Source organism: Lissotriton helveticus, chromosome 2_1 (assembly GCF_964261635.1).
Source record: "Lissotriton helveticus chromosome 2_1, aLisHel1.1, whole genome shotgun sequence".
In the NCBI taxonomy this organism is placed as follows: Eukaryota; Metazoa; Chordata; class Amphibia; order Caudata; family Salamandridae; genus Lissotriton; species Lissotriton helveticus.
The window spans coordinates 1,447,585,027-1,447,610,382 of record NC_136059.1 but is presented as its reverse complement, the minus strand read 5'-3'; positions in this window follow the sequence as shown (position 1 = coordinate 1,447,610,382).

Here is a 25,356-nt window from a genome sequence, read left to right as displayed (position 1 = left end):
CCTCATGAACAAAAGCACTACCTAAAGGTTCATAAAGACCTATTGGTATATATTTCATACAATTTGAAAACTTATATAAAGCAAAAGGCAGCGTTATTAAACCGTGGATAAGGCATGTTGCCAAAAAACCCGCAATCCTCTGCTGATGATGTCACTGAGCATGTCATGAATGATGTAATATGTGACATCATCAGTAGTGGATTATGGGTAATAGTATCTCTAGTTTACTCCCCTATAGCTGTCTTTCTTTTAACATAAGTGTGTGTTTCCTTCCCTTATACTTACTGTTTTTGGTTCGCTTCCAGTTCGCGTACCAGCGAGCGAACTAGGAAGCGAACTAAGAGAAATAGAGGTTGGCACAGTTCCAAATATTGTACCAATTTTTTAATAACGGGGAGGTAGTTCTGAAAAGAACTTTTTTTTTTATTTTTCTGAACATTTTTTTAATGTTTTTGAATTTTTCGGAACAGTTTTATATTTTTTTGGGTTTTTCTTGGAGGGGGCAATGAAAACGATTCATTGTAAAGGGCTCAACAGGAGCAACAAAACAAAAAAAAGAAGTATTTATTATTTTGGGCGTTTCGGACAAACTTGCATATGATAGTCAATAGCTCTGTTGATCAGAGTGATGCTTCTTTCTCCGTAGGAAATGAATCCATCGCAAAATACGCAGGTGTGTTTTACTTCACCAAATCTCATTTGTATATTTGGCACCATCTCCCTGCCCTCTGGTCCCGTTACTTCCGGTACAACAGATCTTCTGGCCATAATAGGGAGATTATCTAGGTCGTTCCGAAACTGTGCAGCACTGTAGTTGTTAGGATGCCACCTAGTCATATGGCGATGCATTGTGTAGTTTCCGAAACTGTATTTTTTGTCGGTCCCTCTGGACAGTCTATCTTGACATATAAGGCAAGTTACTTATCTTGCATTTACTTTTTTCTGACCTTTGGGAATTTTAAAAAATTGCCAAATGAAGTTTTCTTTCCGGTGAGACGTCTTGGGCTGCTCAGGCAAAAACTGCCTCTCTTCGTGCTCGTCCTCCTGTTCCTCTTCTTCTTCTTCTTGTTGAATTACAACTTGAGCAGGTGGTCCTCTCTTCCTTGGAGGTGGTGGAGGTGGTGGGGAAGCACCAGCTGAAGCTACTAAAGAAGCCATTGCTCAGTGATCACAAAGGGTCTTTCTCTCACAATGATGAAAGTCAGAGTGAGGAAAGAAGGAGGGATTTTCATCATTTGGGAAAAACAAGAGTTCTCAACCAATCAAAAGTGTTCATTTTAGATTATATGACCTAGTCTTACATCATTAGGAAACCAAAAGTGAAATGAACCAATGAAAAGTGTTATTACCAAGTCACATGACTTGCTGTGTTTACGTTAAGCGCTTTGCAGGGCCTCCCGGTTTGCTTCCAGAAACCTGCGCTTTGGCACTCGCTTCGCGTACCAGTTCGCTAACGTAGCACGTCATATGACGTATCACGCGACAACGTGGAACGTCATGCGGACGGGAGGCGTCACGATGTTGTTTTCTAACGCGGCACTTGCGGTAAAGAAACGTTTACCGGCTCGCGGTCTATTTCGCGGCATCAAGGTCAGCTAACGGGAAGCTTCCCGATTCGCGAAGCGGGAACGAAGAAAAAAAAATATTTAAAAAAAAAATTATTCATAAACATATAAAATATATTTTTGGATTTAAAGAAGAATACATTTTACAGCTACAGATATTAGCTGTTAAAAAACCAATGAAATTCACAGAAAAAACCATAGGTTATAGACCATATATAGTTAGGAATTAGCATTTACAAAACCTTGAAAATTCACTGAAAAAACCATAGGTTATAGACCATATATAGTTAGGAATTAGCATTTAGAAAACCTTATTTTACTCACACAAAACCATTGAAATTCCATATATAGTTAGTTGCACTAACTATATATCGCGCACCCGCAATCCACTGCTGATGATGTCACATATTACATCATTCATGACATGGTCAGTGACATCACTGATGACATCACTGATGACATCTCAAATGACATCACTGATGACAACATCCAGTGACTGTATGTTTCTGTAAAGTTAAAATATGTCTTAGATATTGAAGAATGAGTGGATGTATAAGTGTCTGGATGAAGGATTTAGTAGGTGCGTGACTGACTGTATGAGTGAGTGATTAAATGTGTCTCACTGAATGCATGGGTTAGTGACTAAACTGTCTTAATTTGTGCATCATTATGTCTGTTGTGATGTAAACTGCTGCATGTGTTGATCATTAGCTATACGAGAGGCTATATGTGTTATTAATTGGTTGCCCAAGTATTTCTATGGGAGATTGAGTTTGTGTGGGGGTGGCTGGGAGGTGTGTGACTCTGTGCATAGATGTGTGAGCAGTTGATTCACTAGGTGTATGAGTTCAAGAGTGCATGTGGAAAAAGCTACATGGGCGGTTGACTGTGTGCATGAGTGTATTGATGAGTGAATGGATATCTCAATGCTACATGTCATAGTAAGTACATATGTAAAACACAGTACATGTGAGAGTTGGCATATATAAATAACTGTGCATGAGAGCCACTGAATGTGTGAGTGGCTGTATGGATCATTGTGAACTTGTATCAGGGATTGTATAAGAGAGTAAATATGTGTTAGTATATGTTTGAATAAGTAAGGTGTGTATAACTGTATAGTTGAGGAAATGGAGGTGAGATTGTTTCTTTGCATGACTGACTAGGTGTGTGAGTAACTCCATGGATGAGTGACAGTGTGTGAGTGTCTGTATACACTGAGTGTATCTAAGGTTATATTAGAGTCTGAAGAGGTTTATCGTATTAGCACAAGAATGATGTCAAATGAGATGTCATCAGTGATGTCATCAGTGATGTCATTTGAGATGTCATCAGTGATGTCATCAGTGATGTCACTGACCATGTCATGAATGATGTAATATGTGACATCATCAGCAGTGGATTGCGGGTGCGCGATATATAGTTAGTGCAACTAACTATATATGGAATTTCAATGGTTTTGTGTGAGTAAAATAAGGTTTTCTAAATGCTAATTCCTAACTATATATGGTCTATAACCTATGGTTTTTTCAGTGAATTTTCAAGGTTTTGTAAATGCTAATTCCTAACTATATATGGTCTATAACCTATGGTTTTTTCTGTGAATATATATATATATATATTCACTGAAAAAACCATAGGTTTCACACCAGTTATAGTTAGGAATTAGCATTTAAAAAACTTATTAAATTCACTGAAAAAACCATAGGTTTCACACCAGTTTTAGTTAGGTGGAAATTTTACTCGCACAAAACCATTGAAATTCCCTTGTTATAGTTAGTTGGACTCACTATAACTTGCGCGTGCAATGAACTGCTGATGATGTCACATATTACATCACTCATGACATGGTCAGTGACAACACTCATGACATCACTGATGACATCTCAAATGACATCACTGATGACACCATCCAGTGAATGTGTATCTTTCTGAAAAATAAATATTTTTTATATATGTATATCTAAAGGTTGATGGAAGAATAAATGGGTAAATAAATGTCTAAATGGATGTTTTTTTTGTGTAAAATTGATTGGTTAACTGACTTATTACATGTATCTTAGTGAATACATATATTAGCGAGTAATGTTTAAATATTTAAATATCTGTATCTGTGTCTCACTTTGTGTATAAGTGGCTGCATGGGTTGGTGAGTAGCTACATGAGTGTGTATATGGGTTATTAGTTGTTTTTTTGAGTATCAGTATCAGTGTCTGTATGGTTCGGTGGGGGATATTACTTAGAGCACAGATGCATGAATGAGTGACTCACTATTTGTATGTATTTTGAAGACAGCATGTGTGCAAGACTGTATGGGTGGATGATTGCGTGTATGGGTGGGTTAGTGAGTATGTGTTTTTATAATTGATTGTTTAAGAGAGTAAATATGTTTCCGTTTCTGTAGTGTGGTAAATAAATAAATAATACCCTATTTTTGAATGAATAAATGAATAACAGATAGCTCAATAAATAAGAGTCAAGATTCGAGGTAGTAGGAGTTTTGCAGGTTTAATACAGCATAAGGACAGGAACAGGACAACCTGCATAGGAATAGGATGGCAGGGCCCAGCAGCTGCTGGGGCTGGGATGAGCGCGCTAAGGAAGGATGGACGGATAACTTTTTAATAACAGTGCATGAGCATATATACATAACGCAAACACATAGCATTACATTGCAATAGGCGTAGCAGTGGGTGGAGCAAAAGGCGTGACGCGTAGCAGTCGCGAAAGATAAGGGTGAAAAGAGGTGTAACAGGGCGTATACATAGACATGTGATGCAAACGTAACAGAATATGTCATGAATGGGGCGGAAACATGGAGGGGGCTACCTAAGGAGCCGGGACCTCTGACCTAATGGTGCGCGCAAACTAGCAATGACGTGTTACTAGGAGAAGCTGGGGGCTTCGAACTCTGTGCTAGGAGCAGAGACTGAAGTCTGGAGAGTCAGGGCGACATGTACCTAAACAGTATCTAGTATCTGATGTTTAGAGAACATGTTGATATAAACTAGAAGTCAGGAGGGGAAAGGCTAACAGACACTAAGACTGGACCATGCATTATTCTACATGTAGTGCGTGATGAAGAATATTAAATGACCATTAAATGCAGTATTTCTCTTACATGGAGACGTGAAGGCTAGACAATGACGGAAACTATTGATGCGATTCAGTAGCTTTTAGGAATGCAGAGAAGGAGGACTGGACTGATAACTGGAATCATAACATACTCTTGGCAGACTCAGAGGCAGAGCCAAGCTGAGCCGGGCACTGCGAGGCAGGAAGTAAGTGAAGGGTTGAGGATACAGGTGGGGGCTGTATCGCTCCTCAGCAAGGCTTCAGGAGACAGGAGCTGAATCTGATGTCCGGGCCCTTTTGAGGCCTAGAAACGGGGACTTTACAATGAAATAACGTGCACACTGAGAAACGTGGCAACGTAACTTTACATAGGCCTGATATTCGTAGTATTCACGAGAACTGGAAACTGGCATACGAGAGGTGGACACAACTATAATTGAGTCTTTAATCGAACATAGTGAATACATATGCATATTTAATCATGCACACATAACATATGATGGATGACTCGTAGGGACACAGAACATGGCAAAATTTACTTTTCCACATTCCCTCCTTGTCACTACGTTTCCATCAGGAAACATCAATATTCATGATACCATCTATCATTTCATACAGTATCATTTGCTCGTCACGAATTTTCTGGGAACGGGTTTTAGAACGGGGCTTGGGACTAGGAATACAAGAGGTAGCACAGATGCCGCAAATCGCAGGGCCACATTGTATACAGAGGCAGCAGCTAAATATGATCGCTACTGCAATACCTAGAAAGGACAAGACTTTCCATCCCCAAGCGGAAATTATATTCCAGAACCAACCGGACCATGTCCAGGTGCCTGGATTTTGGTGTAACAGATGGGCAATTTTATGGAGTCTGGTTATAGCTGAATAAACAGACGGCGCGTTATTTGGAATGAAAATGCAGCAACTAGATCCGATGACTCTACAGGCCCCGCCCCTATCGGCCAATATGACGTCAAGGACGAGACGATTCTGTAAAACGACAAATCTCATAGCAGATTGCTCTTCGGTTAAGTTACCTAGAGCAGAGGCAGTTTCATTGACTACTACTTCAAGGGTTCTTGTTAACCTACGGATTAGCTTACTATTCTGGATGGGTCCTATAAAGAAGAAGAAACCTCTATTGAAATCTGTGTACTGTTCTAGAGCAGTTTCAGTATAATCGACAATTGGGGACTCGATCTCCCTTCTATGTCTAATGTGTACTAGATGTGTGTTTCTATGATAGTCAGGTGGGGCTAGAAAAACTGGTGGCAGTAGGAAGGCAATGTAACAGGTTCCCTCCCAATCGAGGGGCAGACGAACATATGCAGTTTGACCACAAATAAAATAAGAATGACGTGAAGCTTTGAAAATAGATTTCCTACTGTCACTATACTTGACAATAGTAGTACAATCACTATGTCCTACGTGTACGGAACCATTATTTCGGACACATAATTCGCCTTTGACTGGTAGTACTGAAATAGCATGTAAGTCTGGAGTAGTATCAGACTGAACATTCAGGACCATGAAATTCGAAGAATAATTACCTAAATTATACACTTCATTTTCTAGATCCAACCCTGTTCTGTGGGGAAGACCTTGCTTGTCTGGAAAACATGTACTGTTAAGAAAAGACATATCTGTTGAGGATGACGTTAACGTGGACCATGCTCCACACGAACCATTATGTGAAAAAGGATAAGGAAAAAGTGGCAGAACTCCCTTCGGCATCTGAAAAGGGGGGAGTCGACCACACACCCAACAATTAGTGGCATTGCTGGTCTGGTGTGAATAATGTAACATGCGGATGAAAGAATTATTTCGCATAGCGAGGCGGTAAGAGAGTTCATGAGGAGGTAGATCACTAAACGTGTGCTCTACTGTAGCATTAGCAGACTTATTTATATGAGAAACTGGAAAGTACAGGTAAAACGCATAACTGGTGCAGGAAATCATAATGCTGAGAAATAATATGAAACATAGAAAAACGATACATCGAATTGAGTTTTGACTAACTCTCTCACTATGGGGGTCTATTTTATACATGTCAGAAACAGTCTAACCGTTTCACCTAGGGGAGGACTTAGACAATCAAACTGGCTGACTTATTTTACGAGACCGGAGTTTCAACTTATACTCCTGTTGCGGAGTTTTCTCTAACAGGGAAGGGTTCGTAGCAATGTCTTTTGCGGGACAGTCCTTGAGAACACTATTTTGGCAATCCTTCAAATCCTGGGAAATGTTCTTTGAGACGGGTTTCAGTCCATAAAACTTCTTTATGTGCGAAAGGTGCACCCAGCCTTTGCGACCCTCCAACTTCACGGCTGTACGGGTGGCGAGGAGGACCTGTCGGGGCTCCTTCCAGCGTGGCTCCAGCGGACTTGAGCGGTCAAAATTCCGGACAAGGACCATGGATCCTGGAACGATTTCATGCGGTGCCACCTCGGTATTGTCTGGAAATGCGGCGGCAACCTGTGAACGACAAGAGTTGAGGGCAGACATCAAGGAAGCTAGGTAATCTGTCAGCATATTACTTGAAACATCGGTAATACTTCGGGGTCTAGGAGTACCCCACATGTTAGGGGGGCGGCCGAATACGACCTCATACGGGGACAGACCTGATCTGGAATGTGCGACCATGCGCATATAGAACAAAGCGACTGGCAGAGCTATTAGCCAGTCCACACCTTTCTCTTTACATACTTTGGCGATGCGGAATTTCAAAGTCTGGTTATGTCTCTCTACGAGACCGGCTGCTTCAGGATGGCGTACACAATGGAACTTCCACTGGTACCCTAACAAAAGGGAAACATGCTTCATCAACTCAGATGAGAATGGCTGGCCGTTGTCAGAATATACGACTCTAGGGAGTCCATAACGGGGGAAGAACTCACGAACCAGCTGCTTGGCAGTGGTCGCGGCGGTGTAATCTGGGACTGGATATGCTTCTGTCCACCTGGACAAAGCGCATACAACTACAAGGACATACTTGAAACCTCGACAGCGCTCCATCTGAATATAATCCATCTGGAGGACTTCAAAAGGGTGGTCAGGGGGCTGGAATCCACCTTGTTCCACCGGGACACTTTTACCTGGATTAAACTGGCAACATATCATACAGGTACGGACTTTCTGCTTGGCTGCAGCTCGTAAATGCTTGTTGAACCAAATATTCTGGATACTGTCTAACATAGCTTTTTCTCCTAAATGTGCTGGACTATGTGCGGTATTAATAATGACTTGAACCATAGAGTCGGGGAGAAACCATGTGGCTCTACCCTTCGTTAACCATCCTTGATCTTTCTGGACCCCTCCTTGTTCGGACCATTTCTTAATTTCTTCAGGAGTAGCATGTAACTGGATATCTATGACATCTTGTGTAGGGTCCTTAACTGTCATGCATGTAGTCGGATCTGGAGTGTGTGTCTGTGTCGGAATAACTGGAATGTCTGGAGTCTGTGCTGTAAGCTTGGCTGTGCGATCTGCTAGATCGTTACCTTGAGAAATAATGTCAGTAACTTTCGTATGTGCTTTGCACTTCATGATAGCGATAGATGTCGGTAAATGTATGGCATCTAACAGGGCTTGAATAAGGAGACCATGCTGAATCTTGGTTCCATGAGAAGTCATGAAACCTCTCTCTTGCCAGAGCACTCCGAAGTCGTGTACAACTCCAAATGCGTAACGTGAATCTGTGTAAACATTAACTTTCAAGTTCTTGGCGTGTATGCAGGCTTGTGTCAGAGCAACTAGCTCTGCTGCTTGAGCGGACAGGGTGTCAATACGGTGTGTCTCAATGACTTCGGTGTCGGTAGTCACTGCATACGCGGCGACTAGTTCTCCTGTACTTGTTCTCATGCATGAACCATCCACATAAAGTGTCAGGTCGGGGTCTGGTAACGGAATATCTGTCAGATCTTGTCTTGGCTTTGTCGTAATGTTAACTACTTCCACGCAGTCATGTGTGGCAGAATTCGAAGTAACTGATGGTAACAGTGTAGCAGGATTGAGAACGTTGCAGCGTCTGATTTCTATGTGTGGCTGAAACAGTGTCAATTCATAACCTGTTAAACGTGCAATTGTCAAGTGCTGAGTCTGGGTTCGGTTTAAAAGAACTTCCACGGAATGTGGAACTTGTACTGTCAGGGAATGTCCTAAGACTATGGAATCACTTTGTCTGATAGCTAGGGCTGTGGCTGCTTCTGACTTGAGGCACGCAGGCAGAGCCTGGGCTACAGGATCTAATGTGCTCGAAAAATAAGCACAGGGCTTGTATTGTCCTGCTTGATCTTGTGTGAGAACAGATAATGCTGTACCTTCGCGTTCAGTGACGAAAAGTGTAAAAGGCTTACTGTAGTTCGGTGTAGCTAGAACTGGAGCTTGACATAGGGCTTTCTTTAACTCATTGAAACTTAGTGTATGTTCAGATGTCCAAGGGAGTACAGTCGGTACGGCTGCCTCCTGTGTCGTTAACTGTATCAGTGGCTTGGCTAGAAATGCATACTGAGGAATCCATTGTCGGCAGTAAGAAGTGAGGCCGATAAAAGCACGTACCTCCTTCTGGGTCTTGGGCTGGGGAAGACTCGCTATTAACTGGATACGGTCTGGTGTCAACTGCCTACCCCTCTTGGACAGCAAGTGTCCTAAGTAGACCACTTGCTGGACACAGAATTGAAGCTTAGAAGGGGACACCTTGTGCCCCATCTCGGCTAGGAAATACAAGACTGTAAGAGATGCTCGCTCGCAAGCACGTTCAGAACGGGCTGTGACCAGTAGATCATCGACATACTGGAGCAGGGCAGTGTCAGTTGGCATGTGAATGTTGTCTAGTTGTCTCTTAAGTGCTTGACTGTAAATGCTAGGACTTTCTGTGAAACCTTGAGGAGCTCGTGTGAACATATAGCTCCTTCCATTTAAACAGAATCCGAAAAGGAACTGGCTGTCTGGATGAATAGGGACACTGAAAAACGCGTTCTTGAGGTCGATTACAGTAAAGAACGTGGCTTCGGAATCAATGGCTGTCAATAGGGAAGAGATATCTGGGACCACTGGGTACTGAGGAATAATACATTTATTAAGTTCTCGTAGGTCAATCACTAATCGATATACTGGGGGTGCATTTGGATCAGTATGTTTCATGACTGGAATGATCGGAGAATTACATACATTGGAGTCAGTTTCTACAACTACTCCTTGAGTCATGAGCTCGTCAATAATTTTGGATAAGGCTGCTACAGCCTCAGGTGGCAATCTGTACTGTCTGATTCGTGGCAGGACTACACCTGGCTTGAGAGTCACACGATGGGGTGTGATTTGCATATAACCAACATCAGTTGGACCTTGCGCCCATAGATGCTGCGGAACATTAGACAATCTCGGATCAAAATCTCGTAACACATAGTGACCCTTAAAGTCACGCAGGAACAGACGTATTCCCTCTGGGGAACAGCATATAACTGCACCTAACTCTTTCAGTGTCTTAATGCCTAATAGGTTTTCTGGACATGACTTAGTAAGTAACAAATCAGTAGTACGGGACAATGGACCTACTTCTAGAGTAACTGGCTTTGATATCTCATTTACGATAGGTTTTCCCGAAAATCCAAGGGAAACATTTCTTGAGCCTGAGAGCGGAGCCCCTGGAACTTCGGCGTGACTAATTGTGGTCCTACTTGCCCCTGTATCGATCAAAAACTTTCTGTCTTTCCCTAATACTTGACTGTGAACATAGGGACCTTCTTGATCTACAGGTATCTCGATGAGAGGCAAGCCTACCTCCCTCTCTAGGCTGTTTCATGAATATGGCTGGTACTCTGGATACTCGGACTGTGCATACTGATACATTTGCTGTGTGACGTGCTGTGTTGCAGCAATAGGCTGCGGTACTGTAACTGTCGGTTGTGCATTCTGTGGCTGAGGAGTCTGTGAAACTTGTTCTTGTCTAGGCGGACGTGGTCTTTCTTTAGTCTTACCAGTGGCTATGTTGTGTTTCAGAACTGCACACTCGTTTATAAAATGACCTGGCTGTTTACAATAATTGCAGTTCCCTTTAACGGGAGCTGCAGGATGACTGGCTTGATTCGGACCCCTCTTCTGACTGTCTTGAGGAACAGATTGTGCAACTAGTACTTTCATTTTCGTGTCTTTCATACGTTTTCTCTCGTGTTCTTGTTCTTCCCTGATCCTATTCTGGTGGTATTGGAGCATCTGCAACATCTGGGACGGGGTATTAGCTTGCCAGGTACTTTCGACTTTCAAAACTCGATTCTTAATTTGTGGACTTGAATTCTCGACTAATTTAGTAACAAAAAGGTGAGGGTATGACTCACTACTTGTCTTGAGGCCACTGTTGATGCTAAAACATTTCTCAAATCTAGAATAAAAATCACTAATGTCTTCGTCTTGTTTCTGTTTACAGGCTGAGATTGCATCCCAGTCTTCTTTTCTAGTTGTCAATAACCTAGGCAAAACTTGTATTAATAATTCCGGTAATTCTTTACATTTCGCTCCAAGACCGGTACCTGGTACTCGTGCCTTGTCTTCGGCTTCTAGAACTGCCCAATCGATCTTTTTCTCTCCCACCTCCCATTCTTTTTCCTTGAGCTTTTCATACACCCCTGCGGGCAACAGGACTTTTAACATTTTAATGATATCTGGATACGTGTATTCTCCCATACGGAGCATGTCCTTTAATTCTCTATGGAACCCTGCTGGATCTTTATCATGACAGGGAATTAATTTCTTCATCTCTAGGAGTTCCATCTTTGTAATCGGGGTGTAAACAAACACTCGTTCTAGTTCGCCACCCGTTCCTCTAACTGGGTGGACTTCTCGTAACGGATTCTGTCTCTCTATGTAAAATGGTTTACTTTCTGGGGGTGAGACATGAACAAAATGCGGATTCAGAAACGTTCTATATTTGTGGCGCTGTTCTAGAATGACACTAATTAAGTCGGTACCTAAACCTTTCCATCTATACTGGAGTAGCTCGTTCAGGATATCATGTAACGGGCCTGGATCAGAGTGCTGACCCTCATACAATGTAATGAGGTGCTGAATCATATACATACCCGCCAGTCGTTGCTCGGCTGGGGGCATTTTCAGAAACATTTGTGCCACTATTTCGTCTGGAAAAGTGGTAGAATCAGTAATCCATCGGACTGCCGATCGGGCTAGTTCTTGTTCATGCATGGTACTTAACTCACTGTAACCGATTCGTGATTTCAGAATGTGATCGGTAGCTTGAAACACTTGTTCTAGAGAACCTTGTTCTGGTGCTGGATGATGGAAAGTTGACTTGTGTTCTAGGCGTAAATGGCGATCTGGAAATCTAGATTTTCCTACATACGCTATTCTGTCGGGATTCTCGTCGTCTAACTCTTCAGGATCAGAGTTACTTTCTTTCTCGCTTACTTGTGCTGCTTTACGCTGTTCGTGTAACTTTATTATTTCTTTACGGATTTTCTTGTACATACTCTCCATAGCACCGACGGTCTTGTGCTTACCCTCGGCTATATTATCACTCCACCTTGTCAGGGTTTTCATTTCAGCCGGATCTTTAGACGGGTAATCTTGTTCTCTTATTAGACAATTGATCAGAAACTTTAATATCATGAGCTGGGTCTCAGCTTTCCTTTGAGACATGGCCTTGCCAATGCTTTCTGGATCATCCCCTGTACGGATGAAACGATATATTCTGTCTAGATCTTCGTTCATATTCGGTAAGGTGACTAGATACTCGGTCACCTTTCTTACGCGGAATGAATATAAAACCATATTATCCTCGCCTGGGACTGGATCATAGCCGCATTCGGCAAGGGATTTTCTTATTTCTGCTATAGTCTGATGTCTGGGCGTACGCTGTGACGCTTGCATATGTAATTCGGCTGTCGTTAAACGCTTGTGTGGCGGCGGGGTTTGAGGAGTACCTCCCCCTGCGGCCCCTAAACTAGAGTCGTCGACTGATCCTCTTCGTACTAGTGTGGCAGGAAATTGAAATGCGGGCTGAACTGGTATGGCGGGCTGGACCTGGGGGACCGTAGCAGGTACTGCAAGGGGTACCCCGGTGTTCGGAGGACCGGGAAGTGCCTGATTTACAGGTACTGGCGGAGCGCGAACAGGATTTGCATATTCTGGGACTGTGTCGTCCAAATAGGACGAAATAAAAATATCAGCTGCGGTCTGTTTGTGACGTAGCTTGGTCGGAACTAATGGTGGCGGGAAATTACTGGATGCCTCTGGGGTCGCTTTTGGCAAGCCCTCGGCAAGGAGAGGATACATACCCTTAATAAGGGCATGCCTCTGTCTGTCTGACTGTTCGGCTTTAACTTGTTCACCTATCTCGATTAGTTCTCTTTCTTGTGCTCGTTCTAAGGATTCTCTACTTAATTCTGACTTTCTGATTTCTTTTTCGGTTCTTTTATGAGATTCTTTGCGCCATAACTCGATGGCATCTTTCTGTGACTGTCTGGCTTTCTTTTTCCATAATGCTTCTTCTACTCGCATGATGCACTCGGCATCCCATGTGCCTGATACAGGCCATCTATACTTTTCCTCTAACTGTTTGGTATACTCGACCCATAAGTCTAGATACAAAATGGCGCTTATGCCATGCTTCTGATACATAAAATGACCTGGACTGTCCCTAGGCGGGACAGGAACTGCTGCTTCCAGCAGACCTTTTCTAGTTCTCAACTGACGCAGTTTTGAAAAGAGCGGCATGACTGAACTATAATCTGGACACAATACGATACACAATAAACACGATAACTACTTCACACTCATTCCACGACATCAAGATACATGAATAACATTCAGAATAACAGTTCGAACAGAATACTACCTGGAATACGGAAAACAGAATACATGACTTTTCTCGAGAACAGAACTGACTAGAACAGAAACTAGATGCACTGCTGAAACAGTACGAAACTTACCGGTCTCATACAGAGACACGTCAGGACCCGTATCCACCGGAGTGAACACTTCGTTTGTGGGACTGTGTACCACCAACCCACGGACCAGAGTCAATTAGATTGACCCTGTCTAGATACTACCCCAGTAACGGTACTCACCGGGCAGCAAGAACGGAAGGCCTCAGACTGGACTGGACTGCTACGACGACGGACGACGAACTTCGGACTTCAGTTACGGGTGGACCTCCGGATACCTCGGACCTTGGACTCTCGGCTTGGGCTCTGGTCGGGACTCGCCGCGTTCCTCCACCGTCTCGTCTGGATGCTGGACCGCCTCCTCCGTCTCCTCCGTGGGCCTGAGGGATACTTGAAGCAGAAATATCTGCACGTGCACGGTATGGTTCCGTCACGGCTGCAGAGGGTCAGGGGGTCGGCGTGGCTTCACCGACGCGTGGGGAAAGGGCAAGTTCCTGTTCGGGCGCCATTATGTGGTAAATAAATAAATAATACCCTATTTTTGAATGAATAAATGAATAACAGATAGCTCAATAAATAAGAGTCAAGATTCGAGGTAATAGGAGTTTTGCAGGTTTAATACAGCATAAGGACAGGAACAGGACAACCTGCATAGGAATAGGATGGCAGGGCCCAGCAGCTGCTGGGGCTGGGATGAGCGCGCTAAGGAAGGATGGACGGATAACTTTTTAATAACAGTGCATGAGCATATATACATAACGCAAACACATAGCATTACATTGCAATAGGCGTAGCAGTGGGTGGAGCAAAAGGCGTGACGCGTAGCAGTCGCGAAAGATAAGGGTGAAAAGAGGTGTAACAGGGCGTATACATAGACATGTGATGCAAACGTAAAAGAATATGTCATGAATGGGGCGGAAACATGGAGGGGGCTACCTAAGGAGCCGGGACCTCTGACCTAATGGTGCGCGCAAACTAGCAATGACGTGTTACTAGGAGAAGCTGGGGGCTTCGAACTCTGTGCTAGGAGCAGAGACTGAAGTCTGGAGAGTCAGGGCGACATGTACCTAAACAGTATCTAGTATCTGATGTTTAGAGAACATGTTGATATAAACTAGAAGTCAGGAGGGGAAAGGCTAACAGACACTAAGACTGGACCATGCATTATTCTACATGTAGTGCGTGATGAAGAATATTAAATGACCATTAAATGCAGTATTTCTCTTACATGGAGACGTGAAGGCTAGACAATGACGGAAACTATTGATGCGATTCAGTAGCTTTTAGGAATACAGAGAAGGAGGACTGGACTGATAACTGGAATCATAACATACTCTTGGCAGACTCAGAGGCAGAGCCAAGCTGAGCCGGGCACTGCGAGGCAGGAAGTAAGTGAAGGGTCGAGGATACAGGTGGGGGCTGTATCGCTCCTCAGCGAGGCTTCAGGAGACAGGAGCTGAATCTGATGTCCGGGCCCTTTTGAGGCCTAGAAACGGGGACTTTACAATGAAATAACGTGCACACTGAGAAACGTGGCAACGTAACTTTACATAGGCCTGATATTCGTAGTATTCACGAGAACTGGAAACTGGCATACGAGAGGTGGACACAACTATAATTGAGTCTTTAATCGAACATAGTGAATACATATGCATATTTAATCATGCACACATAACATATGATGGATGACTCGTAGGGACACAGAACATGGCAAAATTTACTTTTCCACAGTAGAAGTATGTGTAGTGGTGTGTATATAGCAGTATAATCAAGTAAATGTTTTTTTGATAGTTTATTTGCATGTGTGAATTTGTGTGTGAGTAACTATATGGATGAGTATTAGTGTGTAACAGGATGTATAGGTGTATGAGTACATATGATGAGTAAGTACATGCATGAGTGACTATATAGAACTGTTGGTGAATGAGTGGATGTGGATGTAGAGGTTGGAATTACCTAATAAGTTGTTGTAATTGGTATTGGTTTCTCTTTTTTAAGAAAATGTTAGTTTCTATTTTTGAATGTGTGTGTCAAAGGTTATTTTGTGCTGATAGGAGGTCTGCCACTTTGTCACAAGGATGTTGTCATTAGTGATGTCATTTGAGATGTCATCAGTGATGTCATGAGTGATGTCACTGACCATGTCATGAGTGATGTTAATATGTGACGTCATCAGCAGTGCATTGCACGCGCAAGTTATAGTGAGTCCAACTAACTATAACGTGGGAATTTCAATGGTTTTATGCGAGTAAAATTTCCACCTAACTATAACTGGTGTGAAACCTATGGTTTTTTCAGTGAAAAAAAAAAAAAATAATAATATATATATATATATATATATATATATATATATATATATATATATATATATATATATATTACCTACTGGCGGTCGCCAGTAGGTATATATAGTTAGGATCGATTTCCATAGGGAAATCGCAACATTCTATTAGGAATAACTTTGGCGCCGGTTGAGCAATCAGGCTGAATTTGTCAGCAACTTTGCCTCGCGGCTCTCCGCTCCTTCCCTGAAAGTTTGGGGGGGATTCGTCAAGCGGGGGCTGAGATAAAAGGGGGTCCCAAAACGTGTTTTCCCCATGTTAATTTCCATAGGGCGGTCCGTCGCAGTTTTAGCTCGAACGGCTGAATGGATTTGCACCAAACTTGGCAAAATTGTAGGGACTGATAGCCCGATGTGCCTTTGCTATGTCTCAAGATATGTGCTCCAGTGGATTTTGAGTAATTTAGGTTTAAAAAAATGTATATATCTGTAAGCGCGCCGAGCGCTCCGGGCGCGCCACGCGACTTGCGCACGGCAAGCTGATTGGTTCTTGGGTGTCTGTAAACATTCGAAACAGTCAGCAGCGGCCACCATCCTGTGTCTCGGTAGGATTGAGATACAAGAGGTGGCAAAAATCAAAGGGGGAAATGAGCAAAAGGGGGCAGGGTACACCCCCCCTGACCCCCTAGGTTTGATGTGGGTGCCATAAAAGGGTCCCGTGGGACAAAAAAATATTTATTTATTTTCAATTTTCGCGGGGGGAGCGCCCGGTACGCGCACCGGGGAGCGTACCAGGGAGCGTACTTAGGTGAAAAATAGTGAAAATAATAGTGTAAAATAATCATTTTGAGTGATTACAGGTAGGGTAGCTCTGAAAAGAGCTTTTGGGTTCTGTGGCTGTTTTAGGAACCTACAAGTGTGTCCCACACACACGCACATGCACACAACCCCACACCCACACACCCACACACTCCCCACACACACTTCACACATACACACTTCCACCCACAGTCAAACACCCCACACCCGCACATCGACTCCTTACACATCCACAGCCACACCCACATCCCACACACCCACACTCAAACACACACCTCACCCCCTTTCCACCACACACACACACACATGCACATACACACAAATATCTCACAGACACACCCCACACATCCCACACACACATCTCCCCCCCACACACACAGAGACAACTCACAGACACATCCACACATCTCATACATACATACACATCCTAAACACAGGGCAGGGTAGCGTTCCAGCTTTTGGACGACTCCTACCCCCCTCGTTATGTATAAAAATAGACTGACTCCCCGTTCGCGCAGCGGGCGGGCACAGCGGGAGCGCCGATGGCGTGCCGAAGGCCGCGCTTGGCCCGGGCCTAGGGCCAGTCCCCCTGTGCATTCGATTAACATGGGCTCCATTAGCTGGACCAGGGAGCAGCTTCTACATTTAAGTTCTGGTACCTGTTCACTGTCTGCCCGCTGCCCTCCGAGTAATTTAGAGGGTCGCCCCTTTAACTGCCTATACTGTGGCTTGACTATCCATCCTTGGGGTGAACGTGCTCTTCCGTCTACCACCTCCTTTCGTGCCCCACTAATATTAAGGGCAGGATTGGTTAACTGTCGCTCGCTCCCCCGCCATGCGAGCGAAATCTGGACTACACTTGTCTCACATGACTGGGATATTCTGTTCCTTACAGAATCTTGGATAAAAGATATCTCCAATCCAGACATCCATTTAGCCACCCCCCCTGACTATTGCTTCATGGGTATTAACCGAGAAGGTAAAACGGGGGCGGCCTTGCCATTATCTTGAAATCTTACTTGCGTCTGACTATTAAAAAACTTACAAATTTGGGGCTGATTGAAGCCATGTATTTTACCATTTCTGACTCAGCTGCTGTCTTTCTGACTGGCATCTTAGTGTATAATCCTCCTATCTTAGTGTATAATCCTCCTAGCGCTTCAGCCTCCTCATTAACGCAGCTTGTACTAATCTTTTTTATTAGTGGTTTTTATACTGGTTAACCTCTTATGTCAGCACTTTAAAGAAGGGTAAAAATATCAAAATATCAACCCTTTATGTCTTTGCATTAGCACTTTAAAGAAGGGTAAAGATATCCTCGCTTTGTTAATTTGTCTTGTTGATTGTATAAAACATAACAGGAATCTTGATGTATTGATGTATTGGATTAATTGCTTGCCTGCTTTCTTTGCACTGTTTTGCACTAGCACTTGCACTTTTAGATTGGTGTATTAAGTCGTACGTTACTGTGTTTTTTCTTTTGAATTTCTATTTTTTTTTTATTTAGTAATGTATACTCTTGGCTTGTCTCTTGTGTACTGTATGGAAATCTTGTCTAATGTCTAATGGTGAAGAATTAATGTACCAATGTCCTCCTGCTGTCTTGTTTAATAAAAAAAAAAGAAATACGTTGCACAGTATACTATAAGTCTGAGTTTATATTATAATCAATTTGGTACTAGTTTATGAATTACATATAATAATGAATAATGTCTCGAACAATTTTTGATTATTAAATATAAATTTATTTTTCTGATTCTTTTTCAAAATTTAATAGAACGTCTGACATTTGACTGTCCGAAATGTCTTCTTTTTGACTGAACATAACTTCCAACATTTGACTGTCAGAAACATCCTCATATTGAATTAACAAATCCACAGATTCTACACATTGTAGAAGTTCATGGTCCCGTGATTCATCCATGAATTCCAAGTCAATGGGTTCAATGATTTCCTCATTGTTCATCTCTAGGACAATTTCAAAGGAAACGTTCTGTTCTCCTTCCATTTTTGTGCTGAAATTTGCATTAAAAAAAATCAGTAGAAATATGGCACTGTTGGGTTTAAGTTCAGACAGGTAGTTTTGATTTTTTAATAGTGGAGTTAACTTTGGGCAATGTATGGTAACAGGCAGGAGGTAGAAAGATTAAAAAGTGTATGTGAAGAAGCGTAAGTAAATTCATAATTATAGCAGAGAAGCCTAAGTCAATCTATAAATATAACAGAGGAGCCTATCTCTATCTATAACTATAGCAGAGGGACAGTAAATAACTTAACTATCAGAAAATGTTTTTAAAAAATAACTTAGAGTGCCCCTTAGAAATTATCAACTTACTTTACAGAGAGGTGAAGAAGACAAAATGCGAAAATCCTTTCAAGATGTACCTCAGGTAGTTGTAGTCAAAATGGCCGTGTTTCCCTCTAATTTTTCATTTATATTCATGTACATAACCAATCAAATGTCAGGAAAAAAAAATAGAAAATGAAAGTAACATTTTAATTGGTTGTCAATTCTAACACTTCAGATGTGTTTTTGTTATGTAATTTACCTCAGGATATTTAGACAGGGCTACAGGCCAAATGGCTGAATGGAATTCCACCAAATTTGGGAAAATGGTAGGGACTGGTATGTAGTATTGCCTATTCTATATTTGGTGAACTTTTCTACAGATGTTTTTATGTAAATTAACTTTTAAAAAATTTTGGGAGCGCTCACCGGTGCGCGCCCCGGTACGCGTACCGGCAGCGCTACGGGAGTCCTCTATTTTGTTTTTCGGTAAATTTCAGACAAAAAATGGAGGACAAACAACGTTGGGAATGGGTATAAGGGGGCATCGTAGGCACTGCTTGACCCTCTAGGTTTTCTGAGGGGGTCTTAGGAGGTGAAATAGGCAAACAAGAAAAAAAAAGTTTTTATTTTTCGCGGGGGGAGCGCCCGGTACGCGCACCGGGAAGCGTACCGGGGAGCGTACTATAGTGAAAATTAGTGAAAAAAGTTAGAAAAAGATAATCATTTGGAGTGATCAGAGATAGGGGAGCCCTGAAAAGGGCTTTTGGGTTCTGTGGCTGATTTAGGTACCTACAAGTAGGTACCAATGCACAGTCTTAAATTCAGGAGGAATATTCTATTCCCTTCATCTGAGAAGTGCACACCATCTTCTCTGTAAATATCTTGCATGTTGTAACGCAAGTTGTTGTTGTATATTGAACCCATTCCATAGTCTCTCATGTAAGCAGAAATAGATTTATTCACATGTTTCCGTGCTTTTTCAAATTGTGGACAAAATTTGTTGGACCACTTCCATTTCTGCCTTTAGCATATATTGGAATATACCAAGGCAGTTTGTGGAAAAAGTGCCATCAATTGCTCAAATGTGTCCTTTAAAAGCATTTGCAGACCTACCCCAGTCAAAGTGCCCAAGTAATTTCCTCCACAGTGCACAATTAACAGGTCAGGGTGTGGCAAATGCAAAAAGGTTTTCACCAATGGAATCAATTGGTGCCATTTTAATCCTCTGTGGCCAATCCATTTTATGTTCACGTTTGATAAATCAAGGTTGTGTAAATTTCTGGTACTAGCATACCTTTGAGCCCAGTGGATATAGCTATGTCCAATAATCCAGATAGAATACATGGTCAGAGGAGATTCTGGTGCAGTTAGATGAAGTGTGGAAAAGAAATGGCAGTTGGAATAATAGGAGTTTGCAAAAAAAAACCTGTGGAGTTTCAGTGCTCTTGAATCACAAGCAATGATTGGTAGAATGAGATAGGTGAAAACTGAAAGTTAGGGTGCATGGTTGTGTTCTGTGTAAGAAGTAATTTGAATGGTTAAAAAAAAAGTTATTTAAAGTAACCTTACACCAGATAAGCTGGTGTATTTGCAGGTCAAACATCCTTGCAGAGGTGATTTGCAACATTGTAGAATAAACTTTTAACCCTGGGAGCTCAGTGAGGAGGGAGTTGCTATGGTAACAGGTAGAAAGGGCTGAGGGGGGGAAGGGTGTTGGTTTGAAAATAGAGAGGGAAGAGTTTTAATTGGTTAACAAAAAGGGATATCTGTGTAGAATTAGAGGTTTTCTGTGCCTTTGTTGTTTGCAGTGCCTGGAGAACATACCTTTTGCTCTGCTAAAGAAATATTGGTGTGTGTATCTGACACTGTTGTGAATCTCCTAAAGCATTTGTAAAGGTGAGTTATGATTCATTTAATATACATAGAGACTTGTATAATCTATGGAGAAGATTTGGAAGAAAATTGTGGTCTTTACATGTTGCTTTGTGTCATGCTTTTTGATAATGCTTGGTAAAAAGTTTTTACTGCATAGAGTAATTGTATTTTGTAAAATTGTGAATTTTTAGTCGTGACATGGAATGCTTCTACGTAGGACTTTTTTTTTTACATTTTTTAAAAGGAATAAAGAATGTGTGCATGTTTAATAGAAATACATTTGACTCTTTACAATGTTGTTACCTGTGTTAACTCAGTGTAGGAAACATATTGAGTTTGTTTGCATAGAGGAATTGTAATTTGTAAAATTGTGAAGCTTCATGTGAAAGCTTTTGCCTTAGTCTTATCCCTGCTGTGAGGCAGATGGTTGTACATAGGATCTGTGCTGTGTTTCCTAAATGTGATGTTAAAAACGATTTTGGGGAAATTAATGTTTTTTACATATTTGAGTATATTGTGGCACAGAGGTTTAAAAAGTGACGCATCTAATTACATGTGTCTCTTTTTAAATATGGTGCAAAAAGGTACATGTTTGGGCTTTCCTGGGGAGCGTAGGTGGTGAGGCTTGTATCTAAGAGTGCAGTGGACTAGACTTCATGAAGCCTATCTCTGACTGCACTGTTAGACACAGGTGTGAATCTGACTCTTTACAATGATGTTACATGTGTTAACTCAGTGTAGGAAGCATATTGAGTTTGTTTGCATAGTGGAATTGTAATTTGTAAAATTGTGAAGCTTCATGTGAAAGCTTTTGCCTTAGTCTTATCCCTGCTGTGAGGCAGATGGTTGTACATAGGATCTGTGCTGTGTTTCCTAAATGTGATGTCAAAAACGATTTTGGGGAAATGAATGTTTTTTACATATTTGAGTATATTGTGGCGCAGAGGTTTAAGACGTGACGCATCTAATTACATGTCTCACTTTTTAAATATGGTGCAAAAGGGTACATGTTTGGGCTTTCCTGGGGAGCGTAGGTAGTGAGGCTTGTGTCTAAAAGTGCAGTGGACTAGGCTTCATGAAGCATAAAAATAGTTTTTACATTTTTTAAAAGGAATAAAGAATGTGTGCATGTTTAATAGAAATACATTTGACTCTTTAGAATGATGTTAGCTGTGTTAACTCAGTGTAGGAAGCATTTTTTAAACCTTTGTGCCACATTATACTCAAAAATGTAAAATACATTTATTTTCCCCAAAATCGTTTTTGATATCAAATTTAGGAAACACAGCACAGATCATATTTGCAATCATCTGCCTCACAACAGGGATAAGACTGAGGCAAAATCTTGCACCTGCCTCACAACAGGAATAAGACTGAGGCAAACGCTTTCACATGGAGCTTCACAATTTTACAAAATACAATTCCTCTATGCAAACAAACTCAATATGATTCCTACACTGATTTAAAACACAGCTAACATCACTGTAAAGAGTCAAATTGACACCTGCGTCTAAGAATGCAGACAGGTATATGCTTCATGAAGCCTAGTCCACTGCACTCTTAGACACAAGCTTCACCAACTACGCTCCCCAGGAAAACCCAAACAAGTACCTTTTTGCTCCATATTTAAAAATTGATGCATGTAGGTAGATGCGTCACTTTTTAAACCTCTGTGCCACATTATAATCAAAAATGTAAAAACCAATCATTTTCTCCAAAATCGTTTTTGACATCACATTTAGGAAACACAGCACAGATCCTATTTACAATCATCTGCCTCACAGCAGGGATAAGACTGAGGCAAAATCTTGCACGTGCCTCACAACAGGAATAAGACTGAGGCAAACGCTTTCTCATGGAGCTTCCCAATTTTATAAAATACAATTTTATATAACTATATAACTCAATATTTTCTTGGGAAGCATAGGTGGTGAAGCCAGTGTATAAGAGTGCAGTGGAGTTAGACATAGGTCTGATCTTCTTTGTAGTTGTGGACAGAGCTGTCTTCCACTATATTTTTCAATACAGTCCTCACCTTTTGTGCACCACTGGAGAATCCTCACCTGATCTGAAACCCTGTATTGATCGTTTGCTTTTTGTCATTGCTTTGTTGTTTGGTAATAGTGGTCTATAATGTGCTACTGTTTTTCTTTAACACAGATTGAAATCGTTATTTGAAGAAAAAGCAAAGATGCCCACAAAGGAAAGGAAAAAGAAACAACGTAACCGGGAAAAACAGCAACGGAATTACAGCATTCTTCCACAACAGATACTTCAAAAAACAGGAACAAAGCTCCTGGTAAGACAACTAAGTCTTTTTTACGCAACATATGTACATCCAGAAAAAATAATGGACACCATGTAGAAAAAGAAAATGAGAGAGTAAAATTGAAAAGGAAGGAGAGAACTTCAAAGAATCCTAAAACTGGAGCAGGAGAGAATAATATGTATAGGAATAGAAGGCAGAATCAGTTTAGAGACATTCGTAGATGAATGTTTCGCAATAGGGTGGTTTTAAATTTGTTAAAAAACGTTAGGAAAGGTAAACAGAGAGCTGCTTTTTATAAGAAAAAGAAAAGTGTAGAGAAGATTGTTGATCAGGCTTTTGAAGTTAAGAAAAAATTATTTATTTTAATAATCAATAGAATTAGGACACTTAACAAGACAATTGATGTTTTCAAATCAAACAGTAGATGGAAAAGAGTAATTAATCGGACTAATTTTTGTAAAGTTTTTTCTCGAGAATGGATGCACAGTTCAAGTTGTGAGCCATTTTTTAATGAGGAGAGTTACTTCCAGGAGAATGATTTAGTGCATGCAGTTGACACCAGTGGTCGAGCGTATGAAGTGAAAGACGGTTGTCCGATTGAAAAAGAGAAACTCGTGCCTAGAGAACCAGAAGAGGTGTTATCTGATGGAGTTTTAGGGAGACGTACTAAGGGTCCAGTGTACACTTGGAAGTGTAGTAGTATTTGTAGTGTGCGACAGGAATCAATTGATTTGTTTTGTAATTTCTTACGTACATATAGTAAGAAAAGTCTAAAGCAGAAAATGAAGTTGTTGCAAGACTTAGATCCTTGCAGAGTGAGAGGAATCACAGGTTTGCAAGGCCATTCACTGGCTTGTCTTTCTAGAAAAGTCTGTCAGAGTGTTTTTCATCATTTTAGGATGTTAGCAGTGCATCATACCAAAATGAGGAAATTAGTGAGAATGTTGTATTATGCAAAAAGTCCAGCACTTAAGCTTAAACAATTAAACAGTGCTCTTTTGCATGGAACAGAATTAGATGTAAAGAAGATTTGTGAAGAAATTGAGATTTGTTATTTTCGTGAGCAAGAGGACAGTGTAGAAATTGAGACAGCAATTCAAGGTAATGTGGAAGACAATGTACAGATTTTAAATACAGAAAGGTTTGAGAAGGAAATTACCAGGTTTAAGGTGAAATCAAGTGAAAGGCCGAATTTTACTTGTGTGTGTTGTCGACGGACTCATTATAAGATTCAGACTAGGTTAGTTGATTTATATGCAAAAAGTGAAAAGATGGATAATTATGAGTGGAAAGATTTAGCAACTTATTTGTGGGTGGAGAATTCTTTTGATTTGAGTTCTGATCAGCGTATTTGTAAATATTGTTATGACAAATTAAATCAAAACAGAATGCCTGCTAGAGCTGTTCATAATAATCTGTAGTTGATAGACATTCCCCGTGAATTGATGGATTTAAATACATATGAGACTATTTTGATTCAATGTGTCCATCCTTTTCAGGCAATTGTTCGCATGGAGCCTAAGATAGGGAAATTGCCTCCTACAGATTTGCAGAGAGGATTAAAGGGAAGAGTTGTTTATTTGCCCCTAGATTTGAAAAAAAATATTGATACAATTGGTATAGAAAAAGTAGAAGAGGAACCTTTAGTTATTCTAGTTAATGGGGTTCCAACAAAGAGTAAAAAAATCTGGCAAGATTTAGTGGATGTTAGGAAAGTCAAAAAGGCAACGTTGTATTTAGTCAAAAACAATGAGTACTACAAAGATGTATGTGTTGCAGCAGAGGAAACAGCTACAGATGAAGACAGTGATTGTTCAGGCGGCCAAATTGAAAAAGTTGATGTGTCTAGAAGTGAAGAAATATATGAACATTATACTGTTCATCCTTTACATTCCAAAGAAGTAATGGGGAGTGCAATTGACTTGTTTCAAATGAAAACAGCAAAAGGAAGTCCCATTAGTGTATGGGAAGAAAGTTTGGAAGCTCGTTGTTTTCCACAGCTATTTCCAACAGGTCGAGGTGGACGATATGACGATCGACCACTTCAAATTCCTGCATCTGAATATCGAACTGTAAGATTATATGCTGAAGATGCAAGTTTTCGTCAATGCATTCCCTATTTGTTTCATCTACTGTATGAAGGTGACTTGTCTGGGCTTTCTTATGCAGTAAACCATATTCTGAAAAGTGGAGCACATCTACAAAATGTTTCGGCGAGGGACTTTATGGAGAAAGTGAATCTGCAAGATAATATTTTAGAATCTCATCTAATCAATCTCATGGCA